Here is a 20699-nt window from a genome sequence, read left to right on the forward strand (position 1 = left end):
GGTGTATCACATGACTTATTTAAGAAAACTAGACCATCCTTGCATCCTTGGAGTCAATTTTCCTTGATCATGGTGTATGATCCTTTTAATGTATTGTTGAACTTGGTTTGCTAAAATGCTGTTGAGAATTTTCACATCTATATTCATCAGGGATACTTGCTTGTACTTTCCTATCCTTCGTGTGTCCTCGTCTGGTTTTGGTATCAAGGCAATACTGATTTCATAAAATGAGTTTGGAAGAGTTCCCTCCTCTTTCATTTTTTGAAAGAGTTTGAGAAGTGCTATGTACTCAGTCATTCAGTCATGTCTGACTGTTTCTGGCCCTATGGACTGTAGCCTGCCAGGCTCCTCTGTCCATGGAATTCTCCAGGCAAGAATACTGGAGTGTGTTGCCATTTCCTACTCCAGAGGATCTTCCTGACTGACCCAAGGATAAAACCCATGTCTCTTGTGTCTCCTGCACTGGCAGGCAGATTCTTTACCGCTCGCACCACCTGGGCAGCACACGGTTTGAGAAGGATTGGTATTAATCCTTCCTTGGATGTTTGGCAGAATTTATCTGTTAAGCTGTCTGGTCCTGGACTTTTGTTTTTTGGAAAGTTTTTGATTACTGATTCAAAATCCTTCCAGTAAACAAGCTATTCAGATTTTCTATTTCTTCATGATTCAGTCTTGGAAGGTTGTATGTGTCCAGAAATGCATCCATTTCTTCTAGGTTGTCCAATTTGTTGGTGTATAACTGTTCACAGTAGTCACTTTTAATACTTTGTATTTCTGTGGTACCAGTTGTAATGTCTCATCTTTCATTTCTTATTTTATTTCTTTGAGTACTCTCTTTTTTCTTGGTGAATCTAGCTAAAGGCTTATCAATTTTGTTTATCTTTTCAAAGAACCAGCTCATTTTTAAATTAATCTATTGTTTTTCCAGTCTTTATTTCATTCATTTCTGTTCTGCTTTTTGTTATTTCCTTCCTTTTACTAACTTTGGATTTCATTTGTTCTTCTTTCCTGGTTGCTCAGAGGGTGAAGCATCTGCCTGCAATGTGGGAGACATGGGTTCGATCCCTGGGTCAGGAAGATCCCCTGGAGAAGGAAATGGCAACCCAAACCAATATTCTTGCCTGGAGAATCCCATGGATGGAGGAGCCTGGTAGGCTACAGTCCACGGAGTCGCAAGGAGTCAGACTCGACTGAGCAACTTCCCTTTCTTTTCTTTCTTTTTCCTTGGGATGTAAAATTAGGTTCTTTAGAGATCTTTCTTTTTCTTAATATAGATTTTATTGCTATGAACTTCCCTCTTAGAACTGCTTTTGCTGCATCTCATAAATTTTGATATATTGCATTTCCATTTTCAATTGTCCCAAAAGTATTTTTTAATTTTTCTTTCGATTTCTTTGTTAACCCATTGATTGTTCAGTAGCATACCATTTACTGCTGCTGCTAAGTCGCTTCAGTCATGTCCGACTCTGTGCGACCCCATAGACAGCAGCCCACCAGGCTCCTCTGTCCACAGGATCTGCTAGGCAAGAATACTGGAGTGGGTTGCCATTTCCTTCTCCAAGCATACCGTTTAATCTCCACATATTTGTGAATTTTTCTGTTTTCTTCTTGTTATTGACTTCCAGTTTCATACCACAGTGATCAAAAAAGATGCTTAATATGATTTCAATCTCTGTAAATTTGCTAAAACTTGTTTTGAGGTCTAATATATGATCTCCTAGAGGACGTTCCATGTACAAATGAGAAGAATGTTTATTCTGTTGCTTTTGATGGAATGTTCTGTACAAATCTGTTAAGCTCATATGATCTAAAGAGTCATTTAAGGCTGATGTTTCCTTATTAGTATTCTTTCTAGGTGATCTGTCTATTGCTATATGTGGAGTACTGAAGTCCCTTACTATTAAACATTGTTGTATTGCTATCTATTTCTCACTTTAGATCTGTTAATATTTGCTTTATATATTTTGTGCTTACATATGGGTGCAAAAATATTTTAAAATGTTATATCCTCTTATTGAATTGATCCCTTTATGATTATGTAACACTCTTTTATTACAGTCAGTGTTTTAAAGTCTATTTTGTCTGAAATAAATATAGCTATCCAGCTTTGGGGGTTTCCGTTTGCATGGAACGTTTCTTTCAATAGCTTTACTTTCAGTCTGTGTGTGTCCTCAAACAGTGTTTTATTTCCAAATAACACTTAACTTAAAGACCCTGAAAACCTAGGTTCAGACTTAGAGTTAAACAGAAATAGTTAAATCTTTATGCTCACAGAGGTGAAATTGCTAAGACAAATTTCAAGACTTAGTATAGGCAACTGCTAAGTGCTATCTTACTTACTTACCCTCTATTTACTCACACTCCATGAAAGCCATATTTGATTACTTGTAAGGGATCCTCGTCTGCGCACCACCTCCACTCCAGGCCTAGCCAAATGTCTGCTGTACCCTCCCTGTTTCTCTCTCTCCTTGACCCATCTCTAGGCCCACCTTTCTTCAAAGACTCTTCTCCAAAGCAATCTGGTCTTCTTTCTGCTGACTCTGAAAAATAAGATTAAATGTATTTGAAATCTACATATTGATATTCTCTGAAATACAAGGTGTCAAAACTGTATCACATTAATATCATCCTGAAAAAAAGATACTTATTCAAGTTTTCAATACATATTCAATACATATTCAAATATGTATCAAAAAAGATACATATTTCAATATGTATCATATTCATTTCAATATGTATCATATCATTCATTTAAATATGTATCATATTCATATTCAATACATATTCAAATATGTATCAAAAAAGATACATATTTCAGTTTTTCCCTATAATAGAAATTAACATGAAGAACTCAAAAATTGGGAAACTGCTTTACAAAAGACAAGTGTGGAGTGATGATACTAGGGTGTTGTCATAAATTATAAAAAACAAAATTGTAAGTTTGTTCATAAAACAACACAATCAAAATTATTGAAACACTATATAATTTAGAAATACAATAATATTATTAAAAATGTTAAACAATAAACTATTAAAAATAAGGAAATCAGGACAGATACATCATTTTTTCATTGTTAATTATTTAAGTAATAAGTGTATATATTCTTCACATCAGTTTTTAATATAATTTAAATGAGTTTAAAATCCCCTTTGTACTTTCCACATATTCTCAGTCTTAGTTCTTTTTTCATCTCCCCATTATTATCACTTTGCTATATCTTCTCCCAGAACTCTTCCCTTGCATTACATAATCTTTCTACCAGGTTTAATATTTTACATGCAAAAAACTAAACAGCTTTTGTACAAAGAAATAATAGCTGAACTTCTGTTCTAAGGTATAATTTTCCAGACAGGAACATTTTCATTTCTGGGCTCTAGTGAATGTTGAAGAAGCAATGTTAAATCTAAAATCAAAACACTTTTAAAAATGCAACATTCAACTATCTACTACAAGGAACTCACAAAATGTAAACATTAGTAAAAAGAAATGTCAACATGAATGACATTTTAAAACCTTTAGTTGTGCAAAAAGTTTAGGAAAAAGAAAATTTTAGAGGCAGATATTATGCCAGTTTATTACTAGGAATTAATTTTGTCATCCCATTATTAACTCTATTAATAACCTAATTAGTCTGTCAGGCACATACTGTCCATTGTACTTTTATTGTGCACAGTAAGCTATATCTAGAGCTGCTTTTAAGACAAATTAACAAAGCTGTGGTTCAGTCACTCAGTTGTGTCTGATTCTTTGTGACCCCATGAACTGCAGCACACCAGGCTTCCCTGTCCTTCACTATCTCCCAGAGCTTGCTCAAACCCATGTCCATTGAGTCAGTGATGCCATCCAACCATCTCATCCTCTGCCACCCACTTCTCTTGCCTTCAATCTTTCTCAGCATCATGGTTTTTTCCAATGAGTTGGCTCTTCGCATCAGGTGACCAAAGTATTGGAGTTTCAGCTTCAGCATCAGTCCTTCCAATGAATATTCAGGGTTGATTTCCTTTAGGTTGACTGATTTGATCTCTGTGCTATCCAAGGGACTCTCAAGAGTCTTCTCCAACACCACAGTTCAAAAGCATCAATTCTTCAGTGCTCAGACTTCTATATAGTCCAACTCTCACATTTATATATGACTACTGGAAAAACCATAGCTTTGACTATACAGACTTTTGTCAGCAAGTGATGTCTCTGCTTTTTCATATGCTGTCTAGGTTGGTCATAGGTTGGCTTTCCTTCCAAGGAGCAAGCTAATTTTAATTTCATGGTTGCAGTCACTATCCACAGTGATTTTGGAGCCCAAGAAAATAAAGTCAGCCACTCTTTCCATTTTTTTCCCCATCTATTTGCCATAAAGTGATGGGACCAGATGTCATGATGTTCACTTTTTGAACACTGAGTTTTAAGTCAGCTTTTTCACTCTCCTCTTTCACGCTCATCAAGAGGTTTTTAGTTCTTCTTTGCTTTCTGCCATTAGGGTGGTATCATCTGCATATCTGAGGTTATTGATATTTCTCCTGGCAATCTCGATTCCAGCTTGTGATTCACCCAGCCTGGCATTTCACATGATGTACTCTGCACATAAGTTAAATAAGCAGGATGAAAATATACAGCCTTGTCATATGCCTTTCCCAATTTGGAACCAGTCCATTGTCCCATATCCAGTTCTAACTGTTGCTTCTTGACCTGCATACAGGTTTCTCAGGAGACAGGTAAGGTGGTTGGGTATAATAGAAAGACAAAACAGATAGACAGACACACACAAAAAAATAAAGGAATCCAAACACTAAAGATAGTCATCAAGTCACAGTGGAAGAAAGCAAAAGAAGAAAGGAACAAAAAAGAACTCTAGAAACCTCCAAACAAATAACAAAATAGCAATAAGCACAAATCTATCAATAATTATTTTTTGAAGTAGAATTGGCTTACAATGTTGTGTCAGTTCAATAAGTACTTTAAATGCAACGAAGTAAATGCTCCAATTAAATGATATAGAGTTGCTAAGTAGATACAAAACAAAACCCAAGTATAAGCTGCCTACAAGAGACTCACTTCAGATCTAAAGATTCACATGGATTGAAAGTGCAGAGATGAAGAAAATATTCCATGCAAATGGAAATCAAAAGACTGTCATTGTGGTAATACTTAGGCAAAAACTGTAAAAAGATACAAAGAAGAATATTATATAATCATCAACGGAAAAATCTAAGAAAAAGATATGACAGTTGTAAATATACATGCATACAACATAGGAGCACCTAAATACATAAAACAAATATTAACAGACATAAAGGAAGAAACTGACAGTAACACAGTAACAGTAGGTGACTTTAAAACCCCACTTGTATCATCCAGACCAAAACTCAATTAGGAAACACTGGCCTTAAATAATACATTAAACCTGAGGGATATATATATACATATGTACACACACACATATATATATATACATATGGAGAGAGAGCAATCAAGAGAGAGAATATTCTAAACAAAGTCTCAGTAAATTTAAGAAAACTGAAGTCATATCAAGCATCTTTTCCAACCACAATGCTATGAGACTAGAAATCAATTATAAGGAAAAACACAAACACATAGAGACTAAACTATATGCTAGTAAACAACCAATGGATCGCTGAAGAAATCCAAGAAGAAATAAAAAAGACAAGGGGACAAACAAAAATGAAAACACAATGATCCACAATTTATGGGACATAGCAAAATCACTTCTAATTCTAAAAAGAAAGTTTATAGTGATACAAGGCTACCTTGGGAAGCAAGAAAAATCTCAAATGAATGACCTAACCTTACACCTAAAGTAACTGGGAGAAAAGAACAAACAAAACCCAAAGGCAGTAAAAGGAAATAAATCATAAAGATCCAAACAGAAATAAATGAAATGGACTTAAAAAAATAGAAAATAACAATGAGACTAATAGCTGCTTCTTTGAAAAGATAAGCAAAGTTGTTAAACATTTAGCCAGACTCATCAGAAAAAAAAGAGACAGGGCCCAAACCAATGAAATCAGAAATGAAAGAGAAGTTACTATTAACACCACAGAAATACAAAGAATCATAAGGGATTACTAAAACAACTATATGTCAATAAAATGGACAATCTAGAAGAAATGGAAAAATTCCTAGAAATGTTATTATCTGCCAATACTGATCCAGGAATAAATTAAAAATACAAACAGATCAATTACCAGTTATAAAATTTAATCCATAATTTAAAAAAACTCCCATCAAAGAAAAGTCTATGACTAGATGGCATTATAGGTGAATTCTGCCAAATATTTAAAGAAGAGACAACACCTATTCTGCTCAAACTATTCCAAAACTTTGCAGGGGAAGTCACCATCACCCTGAAACCAAAACCAGACAAAGATACTACACAAAAAGAAAACCATGGGCCAATATCACTGATGAAGATAGATGCAAAAATCCTCAACAAAATATCAAACCAAACCCAAGAATACATTAAAATGATTAGAGACCATGATTAAGTGGATTTATCTCAGGGATGCAAGGATGGTCCAGTGTCCACAAATTGATCAATGTGATATATAGCACATTAACAAAGTGAAGAATAAAAATCATATGATCATGTCAGTAGATACAGAAAAAACCTCTGACAGAATTCAGTATCAATTTGTGATAAAAATTCTCCACAAAATGGGTATAGAGGGAACATACCTCAATATAAAAAGACCATTTATGATAAACCCAGAACTAACATTATACTCAGGAGTGAAAAGTTGAAAGCATTTCCTCTGAGATCTCAAACAAGACAAGAATGCCCATACACTGCTTTTATTCAACATAGTATTGGAAGTCTTAACCACAGAAATAAGGCAAGAACAAAAAATAAAAGGAATTTAAATTGAAAAGGAAGAAGTAAAACTGTCAAAAACTATTTGAAGATGGCATAATACTATACATGGACATAAGTGTTAGTCACTCAGTCCAACTCTTTGCAACCCCATGGCCTATAGACCACCAGGCTCCTCCATCTATGGGATTTTCCAGGCAAGAACACTTGCCAAATGGAGCAAGTTGCCATTTCCAGCTCCAGGGAATCTTCTAGACCCAGGGATCAAACCCAGGTCTCCTGCATTGCAGGCAGACTCTTTACCATCTGAGCCACTAGGGAAGATAATACTATACATAGAAAATCCTAAAGATGCCACCCAAAACTACTAGAGCTCATCAATGAATTTAGTAAAGTTGAAGGATACAAAATTAAGATACAGAAATATCGGTTGCATTCCTGTACACTAAAAACAAACTATCACAAAGAGAAATTAAGGAAACAATCCCATTTGCAATCACATCAAAGGAATACCAAGGAATAAACTTAACCAAGGAGGCAAAAGACCTGCACTCAGAAAACTATAAGACACTGATCTGATGAAATAACCAAAGGTGACACAAACAGGTGAAAAATTACCATGTTCATGGATTGAAAGAATTAACATTGTTAAAATGACCATAGTATCCAAGAAAATCAACATATTCAATGTAATCCCTATCAAAATATCAATGGCATTTTCCACAGAACTAGAACAAATAACTTTTACATTTGTATGGGAACAAATGTAAGACTCCAAAGAGCCAAAAATAAAAATTTGAAAAAGAGCTGGAAGTATCACACTCCCTGACTTCAGAGTATACTACAGTGTTATAGTAATCAAAACAGTATAGTACTGGCACAAAAACAGACAATGGAACAGAATAAAGAACCCAGAAATAAACCATATACTTATGGTCAATTAATCCATGACACAGGAGGCAAGCATTCACAAGGGTAGAGACAATCTCTTCAATAACAGTGCTGGAAAAACTGGACAACTACACATAAAAGAATAAAATTAGAACATTTTCTCACATCATATACAAAAATAAACTCAAAATGGATTAAAATGTAATACTGGAAATCATCAAATTCCTGGAAAAAAATATAGGTAAAACACTCTGATGTCCAATGTAGCAATGTTTTTGGATCTGTCTCCTAAAGCATAAAAAATGGAAACAAAAATAAATAAATTTGACCTAATTAAACTTAGCTTTTGCACAGCAAAGGAAACTATCAACAAAATGAGAAGACTAAATGGGAGAAAATATTTGCTAGTGATATGCTTGATAAAGGATTAACGTTAAAATATATAAACGACCTATACAACTCAATCTCAAAAAAGCAGAAACCAATAACAAATGTCCCCAATTAAAAAAGAAATACCTGGAGTAACAGGCAAATTAGACATTGGAGGACAAAATGAAGCAGGGCAAAGGCTAATAGAGTTTTGCCAAGAGAACACACTAGTCATAGGAAACACCCCTTTCTAACAACACAGGAGACGACTCTACACATGGACATCACCAGATGGTCAATACTGAAATCAGATTGATTATATTCTTTGCAGCCAAAAATGGAGAAGCTCTATACAGGCAGCAAAAACAAGACCAGGAGCTGACTGTGGCTCAGATCATGAACTCCTTATTGCCAAATTCAGACTTAAATTGAAGAAAGTAGGAAAACCACTAAGCCATTCAGGTATGACCTAAATCAAATCCCTTACATTTATACAGTGGAAGTGACAAATAAACTCAAGGGATTAGATCTGAAAGACAGAGTGCCTGAAGAACTATGGATGCAGGTTCGTGACATTGTACAGGAGGCAGGGATCAAGACCATCTCCAAGGAAAAGAAATGCAAAAAGGCAAAATGGTTGTCTGAGGAGGTCTTACAAATAGCTGTGAATAGAAGAGAAGCGAAAGGCAAAGGAGAAAAGGAAAGATATACCCATTTGAATGCAGAGTTCCAAAGAATAGCAAACAGAGATAAGAAAGCCTTCCTCAGTGATCAGTGCAAAGAAATAGAGGAAAACAATAGAATGGGAAAGTCTAGAGATCTCTTCAAGAAAATTAGAGATACCAAGGGAAATTTTCATGCAAAGATGGGCACAATAAAATGCAAAAATGGTATAGACCTAACAGAAGCAGAAGATATTAAGAAGAGGTGGCAAGAATACACAGAAGAGCTATACAAAAAAGAATTTCACAACCCAGATAATCACGATGGTGTGATCAACAACCTAGAGCCAGACATCCTGGAATGTGAAGTCAAGTGGGCCTTAGGAAGCATCACTATGAACAAAGCTAGTGGAGGTGATGGAATTCCAGTTGAGTTATTTCAAATCCTAAAGAGGATGCTGTGAAAGTGCTGCACTCAATATGCCAGCAAATTTGGAACACTCAGCAGTGGCCACAGGACTGGAAAAGGTCAGTTTTCATTCCAACCCCAAAGAAAGGCAATGCCAAAGAATACTCAAATTACCACACAATCGCACTCATCTCACATGCTAGCAAAGTAATGCTCAAAATTCCAAGCCAGGCTTCAATAGTATATGAACTGTAAACTTTCAGATGTTCAAGCTGGATTTAGAAAAGGCAGAGGAACCAGAGATCAAATTGCCAAAACCCGTTGGATCATCGAAAAAGTGAAAGAGTTCCGGAAAAACATCTACTTCTGGTTTATTGTCTATGCCAAAGCCTTTGATTGTGTGGATCACAACAAACTGTGGAAAATTCTTCAAGAGATGGGAATATCAGACCACCTGACCTGCCTCGTGAGAAGAAGGCAAGAAGCAACCATTAGAACTGGACATGGAACAGTAGACTGGTTCCAAATTGGGAAACGAGTACATCAAGGCTGTATAATGTCACCCTGCTTATTTAACTTATATGCAGAGTACCTCATGAGAAATGCTGGACTGGATGATGCACAATTAGAAACAAGATTTCCAGGAAAAATATTAATAACCTCAGATATGCAGATGACACCACCCTTATGGCACAGAGCAAAGAAGAACTAAAAAGCCTCTTGATGAAAGTGAAAGAGGAGAGTAAAAAAGGTGGCTTAAAACTCAACATTCAGAAAACTAAGATCATGGCATCCAGTCCCATCACTTCATGGCCAATAGATGGGGAAACAATGGAAACCGTGACAGACTTTATTATTTTGGGCTCTAAAATCACTGCAGATGGACTGTAGCCATGAAATTAAAAGACACTGGCTCCTTGGAAGAAAAGTTATGACCAACTTAGACAGTATATTAAAAAGCAGAGACATTACCATCCTGACAAAGGTCCATCTAGTCAAAGCTATGGTTTTTCCAGTAGTCACTATGGATGTGAGAGTTGGACTATAAAGAAAGGTGAGCACTGAAGAACTGATGCTTTTGAACTGTGGTGTTGGACAAAACTCTTGAGAATCCCTTGGGTTGCAAGGAGATCCAACCAGTCAATCCTAAAGCAAATCAGTCCTGAATATTCACTGGAAGGACTGATGCTGAAGCTGAAACTCCAATATTTTGGCCACCTGAAATGAAGAACTAACTCATTGGAAAAGACCCTGATGCTAGGAAAGATCGAAGGCAGGAGGGGAAGGGGACAACAGACGATGCGATGGTTGGATGGCATCACTGACTTGATGGACATGAGTTTGAGTAGGCTCCGGGAATTGGTGATGGACATGGAAGCCTGGCGTGCTTCAGTCCATGGGGTCACAAAGAGTCTGACACAACTGAGCAACTGGATCACCATGTGATCCAGCAATAGCACTCCTGTGTATGGAAGACAATGAAAACATTATTTATAAAGATGCCCCAAAACGTTCACAGCCGCATTACTTATGAAGACAGGAGATGGAAGCAACATAAATATGCATCAATAGATGAATGGATAAAGAAGATGTTCATATGTATAAAACTATATAAAATATATGGTTACATATACACTATATATAAAACTGAGTAAAATGAAAGAGGAAGAATGAAATTCTGCCATTTGCAACAACACAGACAGAGCTCGAGGGTAATATGTTTAATGAAATAAGCCAGACAGAGAAAGATGAATATTACACTTTCATGTGGAATCTCAAAAATAAAACAAATCTTTATAACAAAACAGAGAGAGGAAGGAAGGTGAGACAGGATAGGAATAGGGGATTAAGAAGTACAAAGTATGATGTATAAAATAAATAAGCTACAAGGATATTGTCAACACACGGAATATAGCCAATATTTTATAATAACTTTATATGTAGTATAATCTATAAAACTTCAATAACCTCAGATACACAGATGATACCACCTTTATGGCAGAAAGTGATGAGGAACTAAAGAGCCTCTTGATGAAAGTTAAAGAGGAGAGTGAAAACACTGGCTTAAAACTTGACATTAAAAAAACTAAAATCATGGCATCTGGTCCCATCACATCATGGCAAATAGATGGGAAAACAATGGAAACGATGACAGATTTTATTTTCTTGGGCTGCAAAATCACTGCAGATGGTGACTGCAGCCATGAAATTAAAAGACGCTTGCTCCTTGGAAGAAAAGTGATGACCAACTTAGCATATTCAAAAGCAGAGACATTACCATGTTGACAAAGGTCCATCTAGTCAAAGCTATGGTTTTTCCAGTAGTCATATATAAATGTGAAAGTTGGACTATAAAGAAAGCTGAGTGCCAAAAAATTTATGCTTTTGAACTGTGGTGTTGGAGAAGACGCTTGAGAGTCCCTTGGACAGCAAGGAGATCCAACCAGTCAATTCTAAAGCAAATCAGTCCTGAATATTCATTGGAAGGACTGATGTTGAAGCTGAAACTCCAATACTTTGGCCACCTGATGTGAAGAACTGACTCATTGGAAAAGACCCTGATAGGGGGAAAGATTGAAGGCAAGAGGGGAAGGGGACAACAGAGGATGAGATGGTTGGATGGCATCACCGACTTGATGGACATGAGTTTGAGTAAGCTCCAGGAGTTGGTGGTGGACAGGGAAGCCTGGTGTGTTGCAGTCCATGTGGGCACAAAGAGTTAGACACGACTGAGCAACTGAACTGAACTGCATCTATAAAATTTTTGATTCATTATGTTCAGTATACCTGAAACAATAGAATATTGTAAATCAACTATATCTCAGAAAAAACTCTTATTGGCCCACTTGCATATCATCGCTGGTCATGCTTATTGTGCTTCTAAATATGGTGGCAACACATTAATCTTTCCATTCATTCAATTTTTTGCTTCATTTGGGCAATGGGAGATGTTTAAGCAAGTTGGGAAAATGGAGGTGGGGGATATCAGGCAAATTACCCCCATATATGAAAAAGTCGAATCATATTGTCTTCTGGTTTGGTAATATTAACACTTCACCCCTTTGGTTACTGGCACTGGGCACATTTTTAAGCTGACCATTTATTATCTATAGGCTGGCAATGGCAAATACAGTTCAATAGAATTCCAAGTCAGAATTTAGCTGATTTGCAGTTTCTGAATGTCCATGTGACTCTGGAGTAGGAACTATATCTTCATGATCCCTATATTCCCTGGATGAATACAATTCATGTTAATGAATGAAGAGACAAATATCACCTATTTGCTCATAACATAAAATAAACCATATTATTGACAATAAGAATTGCCATTTTATATAATTCTGTAGCTAATAAGAAAACATATGATTAAATACTACATTTATTTTTATTTTCCTTATTTTAAGTATTTCATAGATATTCCTGACAAGGTTGGACAGATTACTCCTGATCCCACAGTATGTACCATCTATCAATATTTGGTTAATTGTTTTCAATAACTCAAACTGTTTTCTTCCACAAAACAAACAATAACAAAACTCTCTTTAGTTAAAATATATTCCTTTATTCTAAAACCAGCCAGGTTTGCTTTAAAATGCCTCATTTGAAAAATAAATGAATAAAATGCTCCATTCACATGGCTATATTTCATGCTCTCTTTACATATTAAAATGTTTCATAAAATAAACTAAACAAGGATATTTAAAATAAAATTTCATTACACCACCTAAAACTGGCTGTGCCAATAAATAACATGTAGAGCCTCTTTCTCAAACAGCCTGTATAAGATTACTTATTCTATTAGCCACAACTAAATAACATATTTATTAAAATACTTTAAGTACCTGTAACAGAAAACAACTAGTGCCACCTTTAGCAAAAACCAAAAGTGAATTTTGTAATTATAAGGATACAGGCTTCTCATAGAACCCAATGTCAGGAATTCAACCAGGTCCCAGAAAAGAAAGAAGGAACTACAAAGCCATCAGAAGCCAGGCAATTCTCTCCTTTGGACCTAGCTTATCCTCCTTTTTCTTCAGGATAGCTTTTGCTTCTCAAGCCACATAGGAGGTGTTAACCTAAAACAAAACAGCCAGTTGCTTTAACATCAAAACAGTTTTAGTTGGGAACAGCAAAGAATTGCAATTTGAGATATGCAGATACAGAGAACCACATGCAAGTCTAGTAAAACAAAAGAGAAGAGAAACTTGGGGGTGGGGCTATTATAAACAAAAAGTCCATTTGATGAAACTTCGAGTTTGAAGTATAGTGGCTTTTTACTGGCAAGTTGCAACAGTCTCTCAGTAGCTGAGCTGTTGCCAGGCAAGGAGAATTCTTTCTTCCTCCAGCTGGCAGTAGGGCCACTTTTTGCTGGAGATACCAAGTACATCCCTTCCTGTTGCAATAGATATTGACAGAATGGTGTAGGAGAGAGAGCTCGCCCTTCTGACCTCCTGACTCCATTGTAATGAGGTTTCCCTTTATTAATTTTCACACAGGAAAGCTATGGCCATATCATCGCCAGACTGACTGACTATCTTTATTCAAATCCCTGGAGAGGAACTCTCATTGGCCAAATTCACCCACCTCCACTAGTGGCTGGAGGTGAGCATCCTGCTGTGTGCAGTCCCTCCTTGGAAGTAGGAAGTATTAAGAGGGTTTTTGTAAGCTAGGAACACATATCACATAGTGTATACAATTATATAGTATGCCGTACTGCAAATGGATAGGACTATACAAACCCCGTTCCTCTCTCAAATTCAACAAAACAATGTCATCCCTCCTTTTCTGGAATGAAGTGACTAAAGGAGTAGAGAAAAGCCCAAGATTATTAAAGAAATCAGTGTCCATCCACATAGAAGTACCAGTTATAGGTAAGAAGAATCTAAGCCAGCTTGTCAGTGAAGCATTCAACCAGACAACTTCCATGCCAAAATAGCTCTATAAAATGAAATGTCAACACTGAACAGCATGCATTCACTCTCCTTTCCTCAATGTTTTACTTAAATCCTATGTGTTATATGAACAGAGCTAAAAATACTTCATGCTTAAGATAACCAAAGCACTCAGGCTAATAATAAAACAATTTCTGCCTACAGCTTCTATTTAGAAAAGGCAAACAACTTAGATGTTCACTGTAAAGAGTCACTGAACTGATAATTATCTATTGTTTTGTTAAGTTTTACCTTCTCCTGAAGGTTTGCTAGTCCACTATGTGGACATATCAGAAAACATGAGACATCTTGCATAGGAAATAATAAAGCATTTCCAGATATAAATTCAAAACTGAGATGCTTTAAAAAGAATTATAGGTATAGTTATCATAGATTTTTTGCTGTAAATGATGAATAATTTTGCTAGACTGAGCTCTAGGAATACCTGAAACACACTTTTTCCCCCAGCAGATAAGAATTCATATTAAGTAGACTCCTTCTCTAAATATACTCTTAGTCTCATCTTTTCAACAGTATCTGCTAAATTTAATCACAGATGCTTAAGTTACATTTTTTTCCATAAATGGTACTAAGCAAAAGTATTCTCAAAGGGGGAAATACAGTGTAAGGTAGAATTAAATCCTAATTTTATTTCTTATTCTCTCACTGACACTGGAGGTCTTCATACTTCAGCTTCTTGTTCTATAAATTTTATAAGGCTGCAATGCCTCACAGCACTGTTGTAAGAAGGACATAAAATGTGAAAATTGAGCAAATACAAGCATTGTCATGATGGTTGGTATTGTTGCTAATAATGCTGCCCTGCTTATAAGAACATGGACATCATTTCTTATAGGAACACATCATTTGCACTAGACCTGATTTTCAGATATTTAACCCATAAGGCTTCAAGCAGGATAAAAATTAACACCTGCATTTGTATAATGCTTTATGGTTTATAAATAATTTCATGAATAAGGAACATTTAATCTTCACATGTGTTGTGTAACAGGGGTATTATCATCCAAGGAGTCAGTGGCTCTGAAATGTCAACTGATTTACCCAGATTTGAATTCAAAGCTGGGATTCAAACCCTGTCTTTTGACTCCAGGTCTCATATTTTCCTTTTATTGTAGGGAAACTTGTCTGATTTTTTTTTTTAAGTCTTCTGAATCTATTTCTCACCTTAACTTATAACATAGGTATACGGAGGAATCCACTGAAAAGTGTTCCACTAATTTTCCTGGACTGATCAGAGATCCTGATGATTTAACTACTTAAAATGTTCAGTTCCTTTAACTACTTCTTTAACTTCTCACCCTACTTTCTTTTTTCCTTCTTCCAGTTTTACTGAGATACAATTGACATAAACACTGTGTAAGGTTAAGGTGTACAGTATAATGATTTGACTTACCTACATCAGGAAATGGTCACAACAAGTTTAGTGACCATCCATCATCTCATATAAGATTAAAGAAACAGAAAAAAACGTTTTTCCCTTGTAATGAGAACTCTTAGGATTTACTCTCTCAAAAACTCTCATATATAACATAGAGCAAGTGTTAATTATACCTATCATGTTGTATTACGTCCCTAGTATTTATTTATCTTATAACTGGAAGTTTGTACCTTTTGATTGCTTTCAACCAGTATCCCCTCCTGCCTCTGGTAATCACAAATCTGATCTCTTTTTCTGAGTTTATTTGTTTGTTTTTGAAGTATAATTGACCTATGCAACTGTGTTGTATACAACCAACACTGTGTTGTTAGTATATAACACAGTGACTTTTTATTTACTATTTCTCAAAGTGATCACCGTGATAGGTCTAGTTACCAGCCATCCCCATATAAAAATATTATGTAATTATTGATTATATTCCCACACTGTACACTTCATACCCATGACTCATTTATTTTTTATTTAAACTTAAAACAGTTAAATTATTATTTTAGTAGACTGTATACCTCATAATCTCCCTCACCTATTTCTTCGCTCTCCCCAACCCTCACCCTTCTGGCAAAACCGCTTGTTTGTTCTCTGTATCTATAACTCACTTTAGTTACATTTGTTCATTTTTTTTTAGATTCCACATATAAATGAAATCATATGGCATTTGTCTTTGTCTGACTTATTTCACTTATTTACTCATTTACTTTATTCACTAACTTATTTGACTTATTTCACCTAGAGCATAGTACCCTCTAGGTCCATTGACATTGTTGCAAATGGCAAATTTCATGCTTTTTATGGCTGAGTAATATTTCATAGCCATATATTCCATATATTTATATACTTACACACACCACATCTTCTACATCCACTCATCTATAGATGAGTACTTAGGTTGTTGCCATACTTAGTTATTTTAAATAATGCTGCAATGAACATTGGGGTGCATGTATCTTCTCACCCTACTCCACTAATTTATTTGTCTTTGCTCTTGTTCTCTATTAGAATGCATTACATAAAGTCTTCAGTTTCAAAATAATATAATACATTTGGGATTGATACCACTGAGGGAACACAGAATAAAGGAGAGAAACATACAATAAGATGATTTTGTGGCTCAGTGATTTGCATGGGCCCAGTAATACACATCTGGGTTCAAATCAGGATTTCAAAATGTGGACCTCAACTCCCTTATGTGTAAAATATAGTCAGTAATACCTACTTCACATGGTTATAGTGAGAGTTAAATAAAAACATGGTGTATGTGAGGGTGTATAAATATACATTTATTAGTGGTTGACAATGATTGGTACAAAATAAGTGTACAATAAATGGAAATTTTATGCCTTTGGTTGGGGAAAGTTGTAAATAAGTCAAGTTTGAAAGAGGTATCAGACATGGCTTGACTCATATTGAGGAGGCTGTGGATACCAGTAAGCAACAAATAGCTTTCACAACTTCTGGTTGTTATGTCTTGCTGTATGTTCTGATGATAGTGAACTTTAGGCAATAATTCACTCAACTAAGAATGCATAAACAAGCCCAGAAGGACATTTAAACAGAAAACAAAATTCAGAGTTTTATCATGAATGGAGATGCTGCATATCCCTTTCCAGATAGGTACTGCCTGTTAAATGTTTTATTCCCCAGTCATGCACAAGAAGCAAAGCCCAAACACAACAGATGGCAGCCCAATTCTGGCTTCTAAAATGGTTTGCCTCCTACTCATAAGAGCCCAAGAATATGTTGACTCAAGGGTTGCAGATGAATCTTAAGTACAAAATACAATTTCCCAGTGTGACTCAGACTGACTGTGTTTCTCATTGGTGATAGCCAAGCTTAGAAACATGGTCTGAATTCAGAGTCTGAATCAGAATACAATTTAGGTGGAAACTGGCATCCAATTCCAACAAGTTTATGCATGCATATAAAGCATAAAAGGATGGAAAAATCATTTTGATCAGCCATTAAGTCTGAGTAGCAATCATGGCTTTAAACAAAGTAGTTGAATTCATCTAGGCAGTCAATACAAGTTCAGGAAGCAGAAAATGGAGCATAACCTCGATGCCTCACTTTTCCTTAACTTTCCCACATTCTATCATACAAAGTTCACTTGCGATATTGCCCTTACATCCATGGACTTCTCTCTGTCTCCACTGCAACCCCTCTTTGTCTAGGCCAACAGCACCCATTTCTTGGTCTCCCTACATTTAATCTAGATATTCTTGGATGCAATCCTACAGATTTCTCCAAAAGCTTGATCCTGTCACTGCCAAGATTCCATTCCTACTGCTTAAATACCTTCAATAGCTTTCTTTTGTTTCTATAACAAAGGTCAAAACACTTATAATGGTAATTAAAGCATACCGTTCTTAGTTACCACAGTGTACCTCGATTATCATTGTTCTTAGTTACCAACAACAGAAATTGACTCTGGCTGATTTAAAGAACAAAGGAGCTTATTAAAAACATATTGCCACTAGGAAGAAACTGACTCAGAGGAGAGAAACTTATAAAAGAATGTGAGTCACCCATAAGGCTAGGGACCAAGCTGAGGAAATAGATGCCACAGCTGGCCCTGCCAACACACTTGAAACAATTACTGGAGTCACTGCCTCACTTACCAAAAGGAAAAAGGGAATTCTTCACTGTTTTCATCTGGCTCCTGATCCAAATACTGGGTGGGTCCACTTGATTGGCTTAGACTAGGTCATGTGACCACACATAGCTGCCTGGAGCTGAGCTTCTCAACAGGAAGTCAGCCCGCCTATCATTAACACAACTAAAGTGAGGGATTCCCCAAATACAGGAAGGAGTTTCAAATGCTGAGCAGTCAAAATAAATGGAAAGAAAAGAAAAAAAGAGAAAGAATAACATCCACTGCAGCCTATGCCCCATGATTTGGCTTGCCTCCACCTCCAGCATCATATCACACACACACACACACACACACACACACACACACACACACACACACACACACCCTCCCTCCCACCCCCATGCTCCAGCTACTTTGTCATTCCTTCAAACATTTCTTCCTTATTGCTCCCACCTCGCTCTGGTTCAGGCTAGTGTAAAGGTTCGGGTGCTGTTAGAAAAAATGAAGGCACGCTCACAGGTGAGTTCAATGAGACCATTTACAAAGATGTGGGCCCTGTTAAGGGAAGCCAGCCAGACCACTCTAGAAAGCATCCTTGGCTAGTAACAGTGGGAAGCCCTAAGGACCCCTCAGTTATAGCAGTAAATGATGAGAGGGGGGTTTCCTGGAACCTAGAGAGAATAGCTGTGTTTTCCAGCAAAGAAATGAAGTCAGTTTATACTGGCAGGGTGGGAAAGCTAATGGCCTGGTTTCACTCTGCTCCCACCCTCTAACCTCCTGCTGACGCCTCTTATTTGCCAAACCCAAACTGAGACCAGAGGGATGGCACCAAGGTAACCTCCCAGAACACAGGGCAGGGTCAAGAAAGATGGATGTTGGATCCAGAAAGGCTACTGGAAAAAAAAAAATCCAGGGTAGTCAGTATCCTTTGTTTTAGGTTCTTTTTCTTAACAGTACTTTAAAACATTTTTTAATTGTGATATAACTGACATATAATATTTTATTGGTTTCAGGTATATGACATAATAATTGGATATTTGTATCAGTGTATGTTGCAAAATCCTTAACAGTACTCACCTCTATGTGTAACTATATAATCATAAGTGGTTTTAAAATTACTAAAATTAGGGACTTCCCTGCTGGCCCAGTGGTTAAGATTCTGAGCTCCCAATGCAGGGGGCCCAGGTTTGATCCCTGGTTAGGGAACTAGATCCCACATGCTGCAACTAAGACCTGGTGCAGCCAAATAAATGAAAAAAAAAAAAAAATTACTAAAATTAATAGGTGTTAATAGTAATTTTAAATTCCTGGTGGTGAGGGATTGTGCCTGTATTTGTTCAACACTGTTTCCTCAGAAACTAGCATATTACTGTCAGGGGACTGTGTAATTTCCTTGGTTCTGTCTCGTTGCAGCAAAGATTTGAAATGGTGAACCGGAGTTACAGCTCAGTTGCAGCTCAGAGTTTTACTCAGCAAGCAAAGCAAAGTACACCCTTGAAGCTTAAGGGCGGGCTGACCCCAAAGGAGAGGCTCAATCCATCTTGGCTTCCTCCTTTTATACATTTGTCTCCCCCCACCCCCTTAAGCCTATGCAAATTGGGCTGGCCAAGAAGGGGGCGTGTTTGTTTCACCTGAAGTTCTCACTCCAGTCAGTGGATTTTCTTTTGTTCCATTTTCGTGGGCTTTTCCCTTTCTTTGTCTTTTAGCCACTGCCATTTTGAACCCCTTTTTCCTTTTCTAACTACTTAACACTTCCTCTTCAAGAGATGGGAAGCCCAAGTCTTTGGCAATAGGTGCATTGAGGTCTCTCTGGCTACTTCCTGCTGAGCTGGGATGGCAAGGGGCATTGGGCCTCCCCTTCTTGCTAGTCTCAAGCCTCAGAATCCTTATAGCGATGTCCATCTAAGGGTGAGTGATATTTTCTGTGGTCGGGTATAGTTTTACATATCCTTATTGAACTAGCACTGCATTTTGTGGCTTGTTGACCAGGGCAGAGACAAAATGGTTTAGACAATTGATAACACATGGAACAATATAAGCAGCATCAATATGGTGATAACCGGGGTTAGTAGGGGCATTAGCCAACTCCAAATTGCCTCTCACCAGGAGAAGGATCCCCCAATGAGAGATTGTAGCCACCCTGAGGATTTCCAGCTCGTTCTTTGAGATCCCATAGGACCTGAATGTTTTTCTTGAGGATTGTGAGACTTTCTTTAACTTAGCTTGGAGGTATTTCCCTAGAAACAATGTCTCATTCAAGATGGCTCAAGTCCTTCCTTGTTCAGGGATCAGGAGATTTATCTCCTGTCTATTTTGGAGTACAATCCCTGCCAAGCTGTGTTGGCTCTTTAGAGCTATCCTGAGAAATCTTATCCCTAGAAACTTAATGTTGGGGTGGTCATTAGAATGGCACTCATTTGTAATCCTGACTAGGTATCTGAGATCTCCCAAGGGCTCACAGGTGTATTGAGTGTCCTTTTCTGTTTTCTTCCACAGCTTGACTCGTGAGTAGTGAATCCAGGAGTCATGTCCTGGTACCTTAACTGCTGTGGGGGTAGCAA

The 20699-nt window shown here is 36.9% G+C and overlaps 1 long non-coding RNA gene across 1 annotated transcript in view; it reads right to left on the bottom strand.

Annotated features, from left to right (window-relative positions):
• The window catches only part of LOC133065574 (uncharacterized), a 40088-nt gene that overhangs the window by 12925 nt on the left and 6464 nt on the right, over positions 1-20699 (bottom strand). The window contains exon 2 of the long non-coding RNA XR_009694911.1: positions 2345-2540. This is a non-coding gene — a long non-coding RNA (uncharacterized LOC133065574). The remainder of the gene's footprint in view (positions 1-2344; positions 2541-20699) is intronic.

The sequence above is a fragment of the Dama dama genome, chromosome 11 (genome assembly GCF_033118175.1).
Source record: "Dama dama isolate Ldn47 chromosome 11, ASM3311817v1, whole genome shotgun sequence".
NCBI lineage: Eukaryota > Metazoa > Chordata > Mammalia > Artiodactyla > Cervidae > Dama > Dama dama.